Genomic DNA, 19,385 nt, shown 5'->3' with positions numbered 1-19,385 from the left:
ACTTTAATCGCACCCGCGCTTGTTACACATGACCGCGACAACGTTCTCGGGAGGATTTAGGACAAAAATTGCACGAGAAGTCAAGTAAAACAGTTTTTTTTTTTTTGAGTGTTTTACTGTACATTTTAATTGTACCTGCGCGTGAAAACCTCGACTGCAAAGCCAGCCACCGCTGTTGCTGGAGTCCCTTTCACACAGACATGCTGACAACTGTTAAATGTGCGTCTTGGTACTGTGCAAAAAGTACCAACAACCTGAATTTTGCAAATTTTCTGGTACAAGAGTCGTAATAAAAGCATGATGGCGTCTTTGTACTGTGCTAAAAGTACCAACAACCTGAATTTTGCGAATTTTCTGGTACAAGAGTCGTAATAAAAGCATGATGGCATCTTTGTACTGTGCAAAAAGTACCAACAACCTGAATTTTGCAAATTTTCTGGTACAAGAGCCGTAATATAAGCATGATGGCGTCTTTGTACTGTGCAAAAAGTACCAACAACCTGAATTTTGCAAATTTTCTGGTACAAGAGTCGTAATAAAAGCATGATGGCATTTTTGTACTGTGCAAAAAGTACCAACAACCTAAATGTTGCCAATGTTCTGGTACAAGAGTCATAATAAAAGTATGATGGCGTTTGTGTACTGTGCAAAAGGAACCAACAACCTGAATTTTGAAAATCTTCTGGTACAAGAGCCATACTATAAGCATGATGGCGTCTTTGTACTGTGCAAAAAGTATCAACAAAATGAATTTTGCGAATTTTCTGGTACAAGAGCCATAATATAAGCATGATGGCGTCTTTGTACTGTGTAAAAAGTATCAACAATCTGAATTTTGCGAGTTTTCTGGTACAAAAGTCGTAAAAAAAGCATGATGGCGTCTTTGTACTGTGCAAAAAGTACCAACAACCTGAGTTTTCTGGTACTGATGTATACTGGAGTATATATTATATAAAAATATAATATAATATAATAATATATCAGTATATATTATATACTGTATATATAATATATAAATATTACATATATTTTATATTGCTTCTATGGTACATTTTTAGTCTGCTTTATACCTGCATTGTCCTTTCCATCCTTACCCTTACCATCTTGTGTAACTGAGCTACTGTGTGGAACAATTCCCCTTGTGGATCAATAAAGTTTGTCTAAGTCTAAGTCTATTTGCATTATGGCCTTGAGCGAAGAAAAACCCATCAATTACCCGCACTGTTTCATAAGCCGCAGGGATCAAAGCGTAGGAAAAAAGAAGCGGTTTATAGTCCGAAATTTACGACAAGTTGTATTCGCTTACTATATTTTCGACCACGAGTCTTATAAGTTACATGTCATTTCACTTTTACTTTGAGTCATATTCATCTTAAAAGTATTTGAACTGGTGCCCACCAGACTGATGGGGTTGAGGTCTTGGTGGGGGCTGCTGAAGATAGACAGGAAGGAATTCAAAGCAGGCGGAGAGGAGTGCATGTTTGTGTGTTCGCTGATAAGTTAGTGGCTGTAGTATGTTTGGGTAGTCCGTGTTCAGGAGGGTGGGGGGCAGAGTAGGGTGTCCTTGCTCCCATTCTTAGCCTGACCTTTGAACCTTTGTGACTGTGAGTGAATGGGAGGGGAGAGTTTTGTTTCAAATAGCATGGCGGGCGGGTGGGGGTACTTCTTGATGGACAGCGACAGCGAATTTCGGCTTGTGCCGTTTCCCAGACAGTCCTTTACTTGTAATTGCTGGTGTTCCTCGGCGACATGCGGTCATGTGACTTTTTGGTGTTATGATGCGTCGCCTCCACGCACGATGGAAGGATGAGAGGGGGAGGGGCTTGGACCGCCTTTGTTCCTTTTTTTTTTTCTGCCGGCCTCAGAGACTGGAACGTTCCACTTGGTTAGAGAGGACATATTGCTTAGGCCCCCACCATGATCCTCCTCCGCTGCAGAAGGGTCGGGGGGGGAGCCCCACATCCCCTTCCTTACACCAGCACCAGCATGCTTCCTTCGCTTCTCCAATCACGCTGCAGATGTGCTCGACGGCTGAGCAATCTCTGTGTGCCGAGCGCAGGGGGCTCCTGCAGGAATTCTGGGGGCTGGGGGGGTGCAAATGTGGGGGGCAGGACGTGGAGAAAGACGGGGAGATCAGTTGGCTTGTGTCACATTTTTAGCCACTCGGAGCAAACCACATGAAATAAAACAAATCCATTTCCAGCCCTGTTAAGGAGCCATGTTGGGAGGTGGAGGTGTGTGTGTGTGTGTGTGTGTGTGTGTGTATTTATGCGCTTCTTGAGACATCAACAAGGAAAAGTACCTTCCATATGAGGAGCGGTAAACAAGTGAGGACATAAATCATGGTCCCAATATGGAAAACCATTGCATCTAATAGAGAATGTCTCATTTGCACCCCTAGTGGTGAAATCAATCAAAATTAGGGTGGTGCCAAAAAGGAGAGATTTTTCAAATTGACTGTGTTTCGGTTTTAAACAATCAACATATGAAATAACAAGTGTACGTAAAAATTTGAAGTGCTCCCCCTCTGGCCAACATATGAAATAACAAGTGTGTGTAAAAAAATGTAAGTGATCCCCCTCTGGCCAACATATGTAATAACAAGTGTGTGTAAGGAATTGAAATGCGCCCCCTTTGGCCAAAATGTATTTAAAAAAATAAATAAATATGTATGTAGAGACATACTGTAATAACTTGAAGTATATAATGAAGATTAAAAACCACTTACAAAAAAAAGAATAAAAAAAACAAAGTATTTTTCTCACGTGTCGACTTTTTTCTTATGAAATTGGGAACAATTTCTCATATTCTTTCTGTTTCTGTAATATTGCAATATTTTCTCGTGAAATCATGAATTTTCATGTAAAATTATTACTTTTTAATGCAAAACAGTGACATTTGTCATATACAAGTGTGACTTATATCACAATATTGCCTTTTTTTTTTTTGTTCTTGTAAAATAGTGACATTTTTGTAGTAAAATTCGGATTATTACAATATTGGCAAAAAATGTTTAGTTTTCTTATAAAATTGTGACTTTTGTCGAGTAAAATTACGACTCTTTTCATAAAATTGCCAAAATCTTGAGCTTTTCTTGTCAAATTGGCACTGTTATTGAGTAAAATTCCAACTTTTATCATAATATTGCACAAATGTTCAGTTTTTCTTGTAAAATTTTGACTTGCGTTGAGTAAAATTACGACTTTTATTATAATACTGCCAAAATTCAAAGTTTTTCTTGTGAAATTGTGACCTTTTTCTGGTAAAACTCCTTTTTCACTACAAGCTTTTTTATATTTACATAGTTTGTATTTATTATTATTGTTGTAAATACAAATATTTATATATCTACAAAGGGTGGTCCTAAAGAGGTAGGCATTTTTCGGAGGTCTCAAGAAGGTAACAAATACAAGAATGGGTGTGTGTGTGTGTGTGTGTGTGTGTGTGTGTGTGTGTGTGTGTGTGTGTGTGTGTGTGTGTGTGTGTGTGTGCGCAGACATGAAGGTGGTGGGGTGGGGAGGGTGATGGAGTAGGAGAGAGGTGTTCCAGCTCATTTTATTTTCCTGGATGCAGCCTGCTGGGGATTGGGGCACATTCTGGGAGGCAACAATGGAAGTCATACACACGTTTTGCCGGAACAAGCCCAGCTCTGTGCTCTTAGCAGGCAAAGCACCTGGACGCCTATAAAGTGGGCCTGTCCACGTTGACACACCCTAACGCCCCCAAACGTCCAACTCTTACTTGCATGGCCGCGATGCTGACCTAATTAAAAGGCCAGCTCTCCTGCGGGATTCAGAGGACTGCTTACGCGGCACTTTCTCCTTTTATTGGCGCTTAAAAATGTGCACATAAAAATGTAAACACTAATAAATGTAATCAAATCCATATTTTTACTAGGGGTGATCCGATCCGATGTTATCCCATATCAGCAAAGAAAACAAGTACTGTATTGGATGATATCGGCTTACGTCTGAAATCTGCAACTCCGACTTGTGCAAAGCCGGACAGCCAGTTAAAGGGGAACTGCACTTTTTGGGGAATTTTGCCTCCCGTTCGCAATCATAATGGATTATTTTTTTTGCATTCTATTTATAGATAAATGCGATCAAAAGTTTGCTTACAATGGAGCCTATGGGAGCCGTTCCATTCTGCCTATAGAGCCAATAAAAAAACATCCAAACAACTCCATTAAGGTTTTATATACATGATGTAAGTATATATGTAATGTAGTAACGGGCACATTTATAATAACGTTTAATATTTAAGTATTTTAATCATTTTAAGCATTGTTTCTTCACCACTGATTATTTCTCACTGCAGACTTCATGAGAGCCAACAAACATAATAAAACATCACTTACTGTACAATGCCTGCTGTTATTAGGATGCCGACTGCTCGGACGTTCATATATTCCTATTTAGATTAAAAATGTCTCATAGTCCTCCCGAGGAAACGTGGTCCTCCTCAATTCCAGGTCTGAAATGTCGGTCAGTGTCCCAACTTGTTGGATTATATTCTCAGCCATCTACTTTCCATGTGAGAGGCATGATTATTGATCCACAATAGACTTACAGGGAGCAGGGAAGCGAGGAAAAAGCAGACCACTCGATGATGTAAACATAGGGACACAAGCTTGTGATCACGGCGACGTTATAAATAATTTGTCTGCGTTAGCGCTTATAATAACAATATCCCTAATACTTGGTTAATATTCAAGTCACGAAATGTGAATAGAGTGTTTTTGGCGCTTTTTGAATGGTTATTTATCAGATTTTATGGGCGGAATAGTGGAGCTTCCATTGGCTCAGTTGTAAGCAGACTTTTATTTATGTTTATTTTAATATTTAGAATGGAAAAAATCCATCCGTTGTCATGTCTTTCATAATGATTGTGAGCGATAGGCAAAATAAAAAATAAATCTCTTGTTCACACTGCAGGTCAATTCCGATTTTTATGCCTATATGCGACTTGTATCGGATTTTATTCATGTCCATGTGAACAGTGCAATTCCGAATGTTTCTTATACGACCCAGGCCTCTTTCGTATGGGGAAATTAAGGCTGTGAATCTTTGCGGACCAATTGATTCGATTATTGGAGGTAACTATTTGATTCAGAATCGATTCTCGATTCAAAACGATTCTCGATTCAAAATCTATACTTTTTTTTTTTTACTAACATTGGGTGCCAGTTCTATGATTAACTACATTCTTCCATAAAGTAGATAAACAGCTCTGATAAATTTCTATATTACTTCAAAGAAAACTGGTTTTGTTTAATACAATTCTACCCAAACATTTAATAAAGTCCTTTATAAAGTAGATCTGTACAGCAAATATGGGCATACTGTATGCATCCACAATATGATTTGGATGCATACGTAGGACGTATTAAAAAAAATAATACAAATGTTGATTTTTGATTACTTTTTAATCGATTAAGAATCGTAACAAGTAAGAATCGCGATTAATTCGAAAACCGATGTTTTTTGACACCCCTAGTGGATATAAATCAATATACAGAATATGCGATGCGTTTTCAATTCGCATTCATCCGACCAGAACGTCATCAAAAAGCGATAAGCGTCATAATTAAGCGCAAAAATAGACGGTTACAAAATAAATAGTTGACAACAGAGAAGAAAACTGGTGAAAAGAAAATGTTTTAGGAACTCACGTTAAAGTTTTACCACTCGTCTCCGACTGCTCGCCCAAGTGGACATCGAAGCATAATATCCCGAAAAACTGCGAGAGACAAAATACTTATCCTCTTCCTTATTAATCTTCTATGCGCAATAATTCGGTTCAGAAAATGTTGACTTTGATCGCACAAAATCCTTGCGCCAGTACTGACACCGACTAGAGTTGAAGCCAGGTTTACTGCAGTAAACAATGCAGTGCGTCCGTCGCCATGACATCCTGTCTGCATGCGGGTAGGACTGCATTCACAATAAAAACCTTTTTTTTTTTTTTGTAATGTGAACGGCCACTAAAAAGATCGGAGATGGGAAATGTGTAAAAAAAATGTTACACCGAAGTAACTGTAATTTTTGATATTGTTATCGTTAACTTACCTAACCGATCCGTAAAATCGGGGTGACATCACCAACTAGTGGCCCGGCATGCACATTACAGTGAGTTTGTCTGTTTTTGCGGGCAGATTTGTATAAACTGGAATTTTTTTGTTGGGAAATGTGTTAAAAATGTGACACCAAAGTATTTAAAAAATGTTATAACTATATTGTTATCGTTAACTTACCTAACTGATCTGTAAAATCCGGGTGACGTCACCAACTAGTGGCATCGCGTTTGTTTGCGTTAGTGTTACCTTTACTAAAAGCATTAAAAAACTAGAGATGTCCGATAAATGCTTTAAAATGTAACATCGGAAATTATCGGGTTTTTTTTAATTATCGGTATTGTTTTTTTAATTATTTTTTTATTAAATCAACATAAAAAACACAAGATACACTTACAATTAGTGCACCAACCCAAAAAAACTCCCTCCCCCATTTACACTCATTCACACAAGAGGGTTGTTTCTTTCTGTTATTAATAATCTGGTTCCTACATTATATATCAATATATATCAATACAGTCTGCAAGGGATACAGTCCGTAAGCACACATGATTGTGTGTGCTGCTGGTCCACTAATAGTACTAACCTTTAACAGTTAATTTTACTCATTTTCATTAGTTACTAGTTTCTATGTAACTGTTTTTGTATTGTTTTACTTTCTTTTTTATTCAAGAAAATGTTTTTAATTTATTTATCTTATTTTATTTTTATTTTTATTTTTTAAAAAGGACCTCATCTTCACCATACCTGGTTGTCCAAATTAGGAATAATAATGTGTTAATTCCACGACTGTATATATCGTTTGATATCGGTATCGGTAATTAAGAGTTGGACAATATCGGAATATCGGATATCGGCAAAAAAGCCATCCCTAAAAAAAACACCTTTCCACAACCTGACAAAATGGGATTTTATTGTAAAACGACGTTGCATTGCTAACTAGTGGCCTGGCATGCACATTACAGCAAGTTTGTTTGTTTATGCGCAACATTTTGATGTGAAATTTGTCAAAATCGGCACCAAAGTGGCTTCCATTTTTTTTAACTGTATCGTAGTCATAAAAAAAAAATTCCACAATGAAAATAATGCTAAAATAATTAAAAGCCGATGGGTTAATTGCGTTTTTTTAATCCATCCATGCATCCATTTTCTACCACTTGTCCGTTTCGGGGTCGCGGGGGGGCTGGAGCCTATCTCAGCTGCATTCGGGCGGAAGGCGGGGTACACCCTGGACAAGTCGCCACCTCATCGCAGAGCCAACACAGATAGACAGACAACATTCACACTCACATCCACACACTAGGGCCAATTTAGTGTTGCCAATCAACCTATCCCCAGGTGCATGTCTTTGGAGGTGGGAGGAAGCTGGAGGGAACCCACGCAGTCACAGGGAGAACATGCAAACTCCACACAGAAAGATCCCGAGCCCGGGATTGAACTTAGGACCTTCGTATTGTGAGGCACATGCACTAACCCCTGTACCACCGTGCTGCCCATCCTAATAATGAGCATGGATTAATCCGCATTAAAGCGCTATATTATCTGTGAAGACATGGCCAACTAGTGGCACATCACAGCAATTTGGGTGTTTTTTTTTCCGCAGGTTGAAACAAACCTCCTTTGACTAGATGGTATATAAATATGTATAACCTCCCTCTTGCTTCCCTCAACATTAGCGTATGCAAGCGGCATCTCTGCAGTGTCCTCCTAATTAAAGGCGAGCTCTCCTGCTGGACCGCATGTAGGAAAAACAAGATATCACAGAATGAAAGCTCATTATAATGATGGCGAGGAGACTGCAACCCCCCTTCTCTTCTTCATTCTAACCTCCCTCCCCCTCATCTTCCCTTGCCTCCGCGCCCTTAAGCAAGCAACAGCCGAGCCTTTAGCAGTCGGTTATGGCGCGGATTAGTCCTTTATTGCCTCTTTCACCTCCATTAGATCACGCTGGAGGACTGCGTCACCTTCAGCCACGTGTCTCCACATGTGGCCATTAGGTGCCAGAGTGATGCTGATTCCTCTGCTCAGGCCGCCTTGTTCCCTTTTAATGGTGTCAGCACTACGCTCAGCTTTAGATTACGGTGTGTGTGTGAGAGAGTGTGTGTGCATGTGTGTGTGTGTGTTGACAGGGTTGTTCACACAGCTTTGCAGAGGTGTATCACCCTGTAGTGTTGCTGTTAAGCACATTAGGAGTGACTGAGGGTGTTGTTATGCTATCATGATGTTGGCGCTCATTGCAGATTGTGTGTATGTGTGTGTGTGTGTGTGTGTGTGTGTGTGTGTGTGTGTGTGTGTGTGTGTGTGTGTGTGTGTGTGTGTGTGTGTGTGTGTTGGGATGGCAGCCAGCACAGCCTCATCTCCTCCCTGTCTCCATCAATGACTACTTTAGTAGTTCTCCACTCGCGGTGTTCTCCGTTGTTAGCGCATTCTGCTGAAAAAGTACAGATTTCAGCTTACAAAGTTACAAAATACAAGCACCCCGCTAGGTAGCGTCCGCCATTTAAGGGCCTGTCCCCAAAGAACCGTTTTTAGGTGGAAACGGCGAAGATATTTCGACCTCGCGCAAACGCCGTTTTTTTGGCGGTGCGAAACGAAAGTTTGTGAAAACTCCGGCGTTGTCGTTTCCACGGGCCGAAGGAAGCCGCCAGAGTAGCCGAGAACGATGACGTCGCCGCCATTGGCGCCGATCACGTGGGTGCGTGGGTATGATGGCAACTTTCAATCTTTAAAGTAATTTTTGAAAAATCAATCTTGTTGCAGTTAATTTTGTGGTGAGTTTGGTCCGTTTTACAAAATAATAAAGCCACAAATCATATGGGGTATTAACTTCGCTGAACGTCTATTTTTTTTTTTTTAATACACACACACCGAGCACCCACTGGCAGAAATGTAGATCGGAGCCTATGATCGCCGCCACGGCAGGGAGAGGCACGCTTACAGTAACAGCTGTCAACCAAACCTTGTTATCATCGATTTAAGTAGACACGCAGTACAGACACACACGCACACAATATTAACAACACGCATGTCAGATTATTTTAAGTACAACCATGTCAAACTGCTAAAAGCAGTGTTTACCCTTATGTACTGTACTTATGTACTAGGACTGTGACTCTTTGGGCAGCACACAATTCAATTTGATTCGATGCAGAATTGATTCTCGATTCAAAGCGATTCATAATCAATACTTTTTTTAATAACATCGGGTGCCAGTTTTATGATTAACATATATAATATATCTATATCAACAATATAATTTGCCTGGCTGTAAAGGACAGTTTGAAGAAAAAAATAAAAATAAATTATATATATATATATATATATATATATATATATATATATATATATATATATATATATATATATATACATACATTACAGGCCAAAAGTTTGGACACACCTTTTTACTCAATGCGTTTTCTTTATTTTCATGACTATTTACATTGTAGATTGTCACTGAAGGCATCAAAACTATGAATGAACACATGTGGAGTTATGTACTTAACAAAAAAAAGGTGAAATAACTGAAAACATGTTGTATATTCTAGTTCATTCAAAATAGCCACCCTTTGCTCTGATTACTGCTTTGCACACTCCTGGCATTCTCTCAATGAGCTTTAAGAGAGGTAGTCACCTGAAAGGGTTTTCACTTCACAGGTGTCATAATTTTGATGCCTTCAGTGGCAATCTACAATGTAAATAGTCATAAAAATAAAGAAAACGTATTGAGATGAGATGGTGTGTCCAAACTTTTGGCCTGTACTGTATATATACATATATATGCATATATATATATCAGTGCTGTACGCTTAGCTTTTTCACTAGCAGCACCATGCTACTAAATGAAAAAAACACAGCTTTCAGCGTGAGTCATCAATCACTTATTCATTTGGTTATGGTTTAAATGTATTTCAAACATGTTATGAATGAAAACATGTGGAGTTATTTACTTAACAAAAAAAGGTGAAATAACTGAAAACATGTTTTTTATTCTAGTTTCTTCAAAATAGCCACCCTTTGCTCTTGATTACTGCTTGGCACACTCTTGGCATTCTCTCTGTGAGCTTCAAGCACACCTGTGAAGTGAAAACCATTTCAGGTGACTATCTCTTGAAGCTCATCGAGAGAATGCCAAGAGTGTGCAAAGCAGTAATCAGAGTGTTTGCTTACAGCGCCACTTATGGCGAGGAAGAGTATTACATTAATCTCACCGAGGGAACGTTTCTGCCTGGATGCGACTCTATTGATAAGAGACTGTGGGGACGCATTTATTTTCTTAACCCAAAACAAAAACAAAATTTTTTTAAGGGATTTCGTCCAATTTCTCGAACGCACTCCTCTTAGGGAAATTTGCCGAATCAACACCAAAATGTAACCCAATTTGCTTAATAAATAGGCGAAGATAAATCCAGCTTGGCGGCAAAATATCCTGTTTTTTTTGTCAAACACAAAGCCCCCCCCCCCCCGGGATGATTGGAACATACAGTGGGAGTTCGATTTACAAACCTATTAGGTTCTTGAACAGGGTTTGCAAATTTCCCTATAAAAATAATGTAAAAATGGGTTGCAGCCTGGACAAAAGTCCATATTCTAGTAAAAGTTGGTACACTTTGAACACAATATATACAGTACTGTATATCAAACAAACATAGCAACTTTCTATTTAATAACAAAGCCAAAACAACAACTAGCTGAGCTGCCCTTCTTTCAGCCACCCTGCCGACACATACACACACACTGTCACCAGCCCTGTGGTGCACTCACAGTTTGAAACCACAGAACAATTTAACTTTAACAGCCAGGTTGCTACAATGATTAGGAAAAAAAACATAAAATCCCCATTCCGTTTTTGGTTAATCTTCTTGGTGTGCAGCTTGTCCATTGCTTTCTTTAGACACCTATTGAGCAAGCAAAACTAAATGTATATTTTAAAGGCTAAGAAACAAACAAAGTAGCACCTAGCACATGAGCTAACGCCTGCAACACTGAGAGACAAATAATGCGCACCTAATATCGATCATCCTGCCCATACAGGATGTTCCGTCGGGCACAAAATGGCCACACCGCGAGGCACACAATGGGTGGACAAAACGTCCGTACACTGAGATGAGGTTCGTACACCAAAGCAGCGTGTTTATTCTGTCTGTGGTTCGTACAAAGAGGGGCATACTTGCCAACCTTGAGACCTCTGATTTCGGGAGGTGGGGGTGGGGAGGGGGGCGTGGTCGGGGGTGGGGCGGGGGGGCGTGGTTGGGGGCGTGTGTAAGAGGGGAGGAGTACATTTACAGCTAGAATTCACCAAGTATTTCATATATATATATATATATATATATATATATATATATATATATATGAAATACTTGACTTTCAGTGAATTCTAGCTATATATGTATATTAAGACATATATATATATATATATATATATATATATATATATATATATATATATATATATATATATATATATATAGTATAGCAGTTGTGCACTGCACTCTCTAAAAGCCGTAGATGTTATTGTCACATATGCATGTACAGTAGATGGCAGTATTGTCCTGTTTAAGAGTGTCACAACATTGCTGTTTACGGCAGACGAACTGCTTTACGGTAGACGAAAACGTGACTGCTGCTGTTGTGTGTTGTTACCGCGCTGGGAGGACGTTAATAAAACTGCCTAACAATAAACCCACATAAGAAACCAAGAACTCGCCCTCGATCATTCTACAGTTATAACGTGATTGGGCAGGCACGCTGTTTATATTGTGGGAAAGCGGACGTGAGAACAGGCTGGCCGCTGTCGACACGTCACTCATGTCCGCATGGAGCTGGAGGCCCCCTCTAGCTCTGCCTGAATTTCGGGAGATTTTCGGGAGAAAATTTGTCCCGGTAGGTTTTCGGGAGAGGCGCTGAATTTCGGGAGTCTCCTGGAAAATCCGGGAGGGTTGGCAAGTTATGAAGAGGGGTTCTGAAAATAGAGGTTCCACTGTGTTAATACACACCACCATCAAGTGAAACTAGTCAGAGAACAATGGTAGATATGGAAAAATCAACCTTATGACAGATGTATGCTTTTGAAATGAAATATTCATTTATTTTTTGGTGACATCCAGTGTCGTGATGCAGTAAGTTGAACGATGCGGACACCTTTGTTACTGGACACTTTCTAATGCGCTCCTGCCTTGGAAACTTGCACGCGTAAGAAACATGCAACTATAATTATTTGATATTTGTTTATGTTGACAACTGGGGTGTTTTAGACTGCAATGTTGTTCAATGACAGACACTTATTATGCATGCCTAGCTTGTGTGTTATTGTGTGCTTAGCTGTTGTGTATCTGCCAGCTCCGAGTAGCCTATAGCCTGCAATGTTTACCTTTTGTAAAAGTGTGCTTATCGGAGGACTTTTAGATGTTAGCTTTGCACAGCTACTTGTGTCGGAGCTTATTTTGGAGATTTTTTATGCAAGTCGATATTATCCGATACTTTTTCTTTTCCTTTTTTGCTAATATCGGACCGATATCAATACCACTATTTTTTTTTCTTTTTTGACAGGTTGCTCAAAAATCCTCTACTGTAGGACGCACAGGTAGTGGGCCATCTTGGCTTGAAAGCACTATCGGCCATAAAATGTTGGTCGTTTTTAAAACCAGAGGGGTAAGAAAACATTGTTTTTAGCCCCAGAGCCCAAATATTTACGAGTGTCAACTGCAGAAAGCCCCAGGCATAGTCCTACAAATGATTTCGTATGATACTAGCAAGTACCTTTTACACAAATAAATAGTGTAAATAAAACACAGCAGCTTTGTGACTCATTGTAACGATTGTTACCCCTCGCTTCCTTTCCCCGAGGAGAAAAAAAAAAAGTCATTTTTATTTGAGGTTTGGTGTTTTGTTTACTTAGAATGGATGATAATTCACTAACAAATAATTGGGGCGTGGTGTCTGTCAGATTGTAGCCAAAGTAATCACAGCCCCAAAGCCACACCCGTTTTCTTTTATTATGCAAAAAAAATAAGAAAGCATCTATTCGAGGTACGGCATTCATTATTTTAATTAGCAAATGCACAGCTTTGTGTGTATTATAGCGTGATAATAGTGTGTTTAAGCCCAAGTGACATTACAACACCTACAAGTATATTCCCAAAGGAGGCAACAATTTGAGGTGTGGCATTTACTTCTTTAAAAAGAAGACATACCTAGCGATTAGAGATGTCCGATAATGGCTTTTTTGCCGTTATCCGATATTCCGATATTGTCCAACTCTTAATTACCGATTTCGATATCAACCGATACCGATATATACAGTCGTGGAATTAACACATTATTATGCCTAATTTTGTTGTGATGCCACGCTGGATGCATTAAACAATGTAACAAGGTTTTCCAAAATAAATCAACTCAAGTTATGGAAAAAAATGCCAACATGGCACTGCCATATTTATTATTGAAGTCACAAAGTGCATTATTTTTTTTAACATGCCTCAAAACAGCAGCTTGGAATTTGGGACATGCTCTCCCTGAGAGAGCATGAGGAGGTTGAGGTGGGCAGGGTTGGGGGCCTAGGGGGTAGCGGGGGGTGTATATTGTAGCGTCCCGGAAGAGTTAGTGCTGCAAGGGGTTCTGGGTATTTGTTCAATTGTGTTTATGTTGTGTTACGGTGCGGATGTTCTCCCGAAATGTGTTTGTCATTCTTGTTTGGTGTGGGGTCACAGTGTGGCGCATATTTGTAACATTGTTAAAGTTGTTTATATGGCCACCCTCAGTTTGACTTGTATGGCTGTTGACCAAGTATGCTTGCATTCACTTGTGTGTGTGAAAAACCGTAGATATTATGTGATTGGGCCGGCATGCAAAGGCAGTGCCTTTAAGGTTTATTGGCGCTCTGTACTTCTCCCTACGTCCGTGTACCACTCCGTACAGTGGCATTTTAAAAAGTCATAAATTGTACTTTTTGAAACCGATACCGATAATTTGCGATATTACATTTTAAAGCATTTATGAGCCGATAATATCGGACTGCCGATATTATCGGACATCTCTACTGGCGATTATTGGAGAATTATGTCTTTTAGATATAGTAAAGGTGGAAACAGACGCTTCGTAACACAGTTTTTTTCTTTGCTATAGGGAATATATCAATTTAAAGTAGGGATGTCCGATAATGGCTTTTTTGCCGATAGCCGATATTCCGATATTGTCCAACTCTTAATTACCGATACCGATATCAACCGATACCGATATATACAGTCGTGGGATTAACACATTATTATGCCTAATTTGGACAACCAGGTATGGTGAAGATAAGGTCCTTTTTCAAAAAAATTACTAAAATAAGATAAATAAATTAAAAACATTTTCTTGAATAAAAAAGAAAGTAAAACAATATAAAAAAGTTACATAGAAACTAGTAATTAATGCAAATGAGTAAAATTAACGGTTAAAGGTTAGTACTATTAGTGGACCAGCAGCACGCACAATCATGTGTGCTTACGGACTGTATCCCTTGCAGACTGTATTGATATATATTGATATATAATGTAGGAACCACAATATTAATAACAGAAAGAATGTGTGAATGAGTGTAAATGGGAGAGGGAGGTTTTTTGGGTTGGTGCACTAATTGTAAGTGTATCTTGTGTTTTTTATGTTGATTTAATAAAAGTAAAAATAAATAACCGATACCGATTATTAAAAAAAATGATGCCGATAATTTCCGATATTACATTTTAAAGCATTTTTCGGACATCTCTAATTTAAACTATTCATGTTGTCAAGGTAGCACGATCATACTCGTATAGTGGCACCATAGTATTGGACCGATATCAATACTACTATATTTATTTTTATTTTTTTGACAGGTTGCTCAAAAATCCTCTACTGTAAGACGCACAGGTAGTGGGCCATCTCGGCCATAAAAATGTGGTCGTTTTTAAAACCCGAGGGGTAAGAAAACATTGTTTTTAGGCTGCATTGGAAGACGCCTCATCTGTCAGTGGGGGCAGCCATGCGGAGGCCCCACCGCCACCCCTCCCCTATGATTATAAAGAGATAATTTCATCCAATCCTCCAGCGGCGCTCCCATCACCTTGCCGCCACCCTCCACTGCCTTTTCGTATTTGTTCCAGGCCTGCATCCCCTCACTTGGTTTTATCACAGCTCCCACTCAATATATATATTTTACATCCCCGCCATAAAGCCATCTACTCGTGTCTTTTGTTGTGCCGGAATCCACAGCTAGAAGGCGTCCATGTGTGCGCCTAAACGTGTGTTTAACAGCAGAGTGCCTGGCATAGCATCAAATGGCGTCCATTCCCCCACTGACGTCTAATAACTCACCTGACACGGAGAGGTATAGAGAGTGAAGGAAAGGGCAGGTCAATCCGCCGCCGCCACCGCCGCTCATCAATAAGCACAAGGTCAGAGAAAGCGGTGGCGGCGTGAGTGAAGCCCTGTTAGCAAGCAGCACAGCCCGGGATTTGTGGAGCTTGTAAAGGCTTAAAGCAACACTCCACTCCACCCGCCTGCTAGCAGCCTTTGTGGCGCTGCTGCACTGGGAGAGCCGGGGGAGACACCTGCTGGCGGCCAAGGGTCACTGCGGCTCAATAGGAGGCATTAGCAGCGTGAACGCATTGGAAACAAACCGTGTTAAATCCCATTAGTCTGTGCCATTGATACACTAACTGGCCAGAAAATTAGGCACACCTGCACAATCGACTCAGACCCCAAAAACAAGGCTCCCCTTAATTCCAACTCTACAACGCACTTATGTGATTACTGTGATCTTTTTTTCCTTGCTGTGAAATACCATTTGATCTTTTATATATACACATATTAGTGCGCGATATGTAGTATTTAATTACACAAATGTTATTAAATTACGTCCAATATTGTTACTATATGTAAAAACCTGCGCTGCAACAACTTAATTTCCCCATTGTGGGATAAATACAGTCTTGTAAAAAAGTAATAATCATACGCTGTGGAAAGTGGGAACGCGCAGAGCTTATTTTGTGGACACATTTTGTAGTTACTTATAACAATTCATGTAGTATTTTTTAAGCTCATCAGTAACCAATTTATAACCCATTAAATCAGGGGTGTCACTGTTAAAATCATGGCATTAACACAAAAAAATAAAGACAACTTCAGATTGTTTTCTTCGTCTTACTTTAGCCAAAAATAGAACAAACACATTCAGAAAATTTTACAATAAAAATATTACAATAAAAATACCGGCAATGGTAAAGTTTAGATCAAGGGTGTCAAACGTACGGCCCGAGGGCCGGATCAGGCCCGAGGCTTTTATTTTGTTGACCACTGACCGAAGAAATAATAAACTAAAAAAAACGAAATACTATGCTAAGGAAGTTAGCGTGTGAAGCTAATGTCATGCTAAGGAAGTTAGCATGTGAAGCTAATGTCATAAGAGATTAGCTGATGTCACGCTAAGGAAGTTAGCATGTGAAGCTAATTTCATAAGAGATTAGCTGATGTCATGCTAAGGAAGTTAGCGTGTGAAGCTAATGTCATAAGAGATTAGCTGATGTCATGCTAAGGAAGTTAGCATGTGAAGCTAACATAATAAAACATTACCTGATGTCATGCTAAGGAAGTTAGCCTGTGAAGCTAATGTCATAAGACATTAGCTGATGTCATGCTAAGGAAGTTAGCATGTGAAACTGATGTCATGCTAAGGAAGTTAGCATGTGAAACTAATGTCATAGGACATTACCTGATGTCATGCTAAGGAAGTTAGCGTGTGAAGCTATTGTCATGCTAAGGAAGTTAGCATGTGAAGCTAATGTCATAAGACATTAGCTGATGTCATTCTAAGGAAGTTAGCATGTGAAGCTAATGTCATAGGACATTACCTGATGTCATGCTAAGGAAGTTAGCGTGTGAAGCTATTGTCATGCTAAGGAAGTTAGCATGTGAAGCTAATGTCATAAGACATTAGCTGATGTCATGCTAAGGCAGTTGGCATGTGAAGTTAATGTCATACTAAGAAAGTTAGCATGTGATGTTAATGTCATAAGACATTACCTGATGTCATGCTAAGGAAGTTAGCGTGTGAAGCTAATGTCATAAGACACTACCTGATGTCATGCTAAGGAAGTTAGCCTGTGAAGCTAATGTCATACGACATTAGCTGATGTCATGCTAAGGAAGCTAGCGTGTGAAGCTAATGTCAAAAGACATTACCTGATGCCATGCTAAGGAAGTTAGCATGTGAAGCTAGTGTCATAAGAGATTAGCTGATGTCATGCTAAGGAAGTTAGCATGTGAAACTAATGTCATAAGACATTAGCTGATGTCATGCTAAGGAAGTTAGCATGTGAAGCTAATGTCCTAAGAGATTAGCTGATGTCATGCTAAGGAAGTTAGCATGTGAAACTAATGTCATAAGAGATTAGCTGATGTCATGCTAAGGAAGTTATTAGCATGTGAAACTAATGTCATAAGACATTAGCTGATGTCATGCTAAGGAAGTTAACGTGTGAAGCTATTGTCATAAGACATTAGTCGATATCATGCTAATGAAGTTAGCATGTGAAGCTAATGTCATGCTAAGAAAGTTAGCATGTGAAGCTAATGTAATGCTAAGGAAGTTAGCATGTGAAGCTAATGTCATCAGACATTAGCTGATGTTATGCTAAGGAAGTTAGCGTCTGAAGCTATTGTCATAAGACATTAGCCAATATCATGCTAAGGAAGTTAGCACGTGAAGCTAATGTCATGCTAAGAAAGTTAGCATGTGAAGCTAATATCATAAGACATTAGCTGATGTCATGCTAAGGAAGTTAGCGTGTGAAGCTATTGTCATAAGACATTAGCCGATCTCATGCTAAGGAAGTTAGCATGTGAAGCTAATGTCATGCTAAGAAAGTTAGCATGTGAAGCTAATGTCATAAGACATTACCTGATGTCATGCTAAGGAAGTTAGCGTGTGAAGCTAATGTCATAAGACATTAGCTGATGTCATGCTAAGGAAGTTAGCATGTGAAGCACCTTAATGAAATGGGAAAATAAAATAGACACATGTAAAAGTAAAACACACAAAAAACTACAACTCCCACTGCTGTGACAGTGTTGTTATATTTACAGCTAATTACAATCTGCAGGTGTACCTAATGTTATCACCTGTGTGGATATATTTGAATGTCAGCCTCGGACTTCCCAAAAAACAAATAAAAGAAAGATTGTAATTCATGGAGCACTAATGCTCTGGCGTGTTCTTGTCTTGTGTCAAGTAGAGAGCACCACCAAGAGGTCTCCTAAAAGCTCTTTAGCCGCCGTCTAGTGGAGTAGATTAGCGGCCCCGCCCGTTAAACCCCGGCTAGGGACCCCTCAGCGAGCATTAACGGGTGGGTCGAGGCTGCAGGTACTTTGTGCACGGGGAGAAGGTCTCATCGCCGCGTGGCGGTAATGGAGGAGAAGGTGGCGCGGAGGCGGAGGGAAAGGGGCGGGGTTAACGGGATGGTGGATGGCGGGTGTTAGCGTGATGTTTATTTGACGTTGAACGCAACATTAAACCGGCTGCCTTCAGGCTACCTCGCTAGCTTTTAATGTCGCTTGTAATACTTTGTAGGGCTTTTGTCTGACCCCCATGATAAAGCATTTTCCCTTGTAAAGCAAACGACATTAAAAAAAAGCTCCAAAATCAATAGTGTGCTGCTGCTGAAGAGCATCGGAGGGGAGAGGGCGTTACAAATATTTCCTCAAATAAAAGCTATGTGTCAACTGCAGAAAGCCCCAGGCGTCTAGTCCTACAAATGATTTTGTATAATACCAGCAAGTACATTTTACACAAAAAAAATAGTGTAAATAAAACATAGTGCTCATTGTAAAGATTGTTATTTTTATTTGAGGTTGGGCGTTTATTTACTTAAATGGATGATAATTGGGGCGTGGTGTCTGTCAGATTGTAGCAAAAGTAATCACAGCCCCAAAGCCACACCCATTTTTTTTAATTATGCAAAAAAAAAAAAAAAAAAAACATCTATTTGAGGTACGGCATTAATTATTTTAATGAGAAAATGCACAGCTTTGTGTCTATTATAGCATTATAATAGTATGTATAACCCCGAGTGACGTTACAGTACCTACAAGTATAGTCCCAAAGGAGGCAACAATATGAGGTGTGGCATTTACTTCTTTTTTTCTTATATTTATATAGCGCTTTTCTCTAGTGACTCAAAGCGCTTTTACATAGTGAAACCCAATATCTAAGTTACATTTAAACCAGTGTGGGTGGCACTGGGAGCAGGTGGGTAAAGTGTCATGCCCAAGGACACAACGGCAGAGACTAGGG

General features: G+C 39.6%; 1 protein-coding gene and 1 long non-coding RNA gene across 4 annotated transcripts in view; one reads left to right on the top strand and one right to left on the bottom strand.

Moving 5' to 3' along the window:
* LOC133610381 (zinc finger MIZ domain-containing protein 1-like) overlaps positions 1–19,385 on the top strand; it is a 251,894-nt gene that overhangs the window by 154,128 nt on the left and 78,381 nt on the right. The window lies entirely within an intron of this gene.
* The window catches only part of LOC133610389 (uncharacterized), a 72,280-nt gene continuing 53,407 nt past the window's right edge, over positions 513–19,385 (bottom strand). Inside the window, exon 10 of one of the 2 annotated variants that reach the window (XR_012050716.1) lies at positions 513–2,084. This is a non-coding gene — a long non-coding RNA (uncharacterized lncRNA). Of the gene's footprint in view, positions 2,085–11,586; positions 12,039–19,385 lie in introns of those variants that run through there. The other variant, XR_012050717.1, reaches the window with a different exon arrangement.

This window comes from Nerophis lumbriciformis, linkage group LG11 (assembly GCF_033978685.3).
Source record: "Nerophis lumbriciformis linkage group LG11, RoL_Nlum_v2.1, whole genome shotgun sequence".
In the NCBI taxonomy this organism is placed as follows: Eukaryota; Metazoa; Chordata; class Actinopteri; order Syngnathiformes; family Syngnathidae; genus Nerophis; species Nerophis lumbriciformis.
The sequence above is the reverse complement of the archived record's forward strand: the minus strand, read 5'-3'. Positions and strand labels throughout refer to the sequence as shown.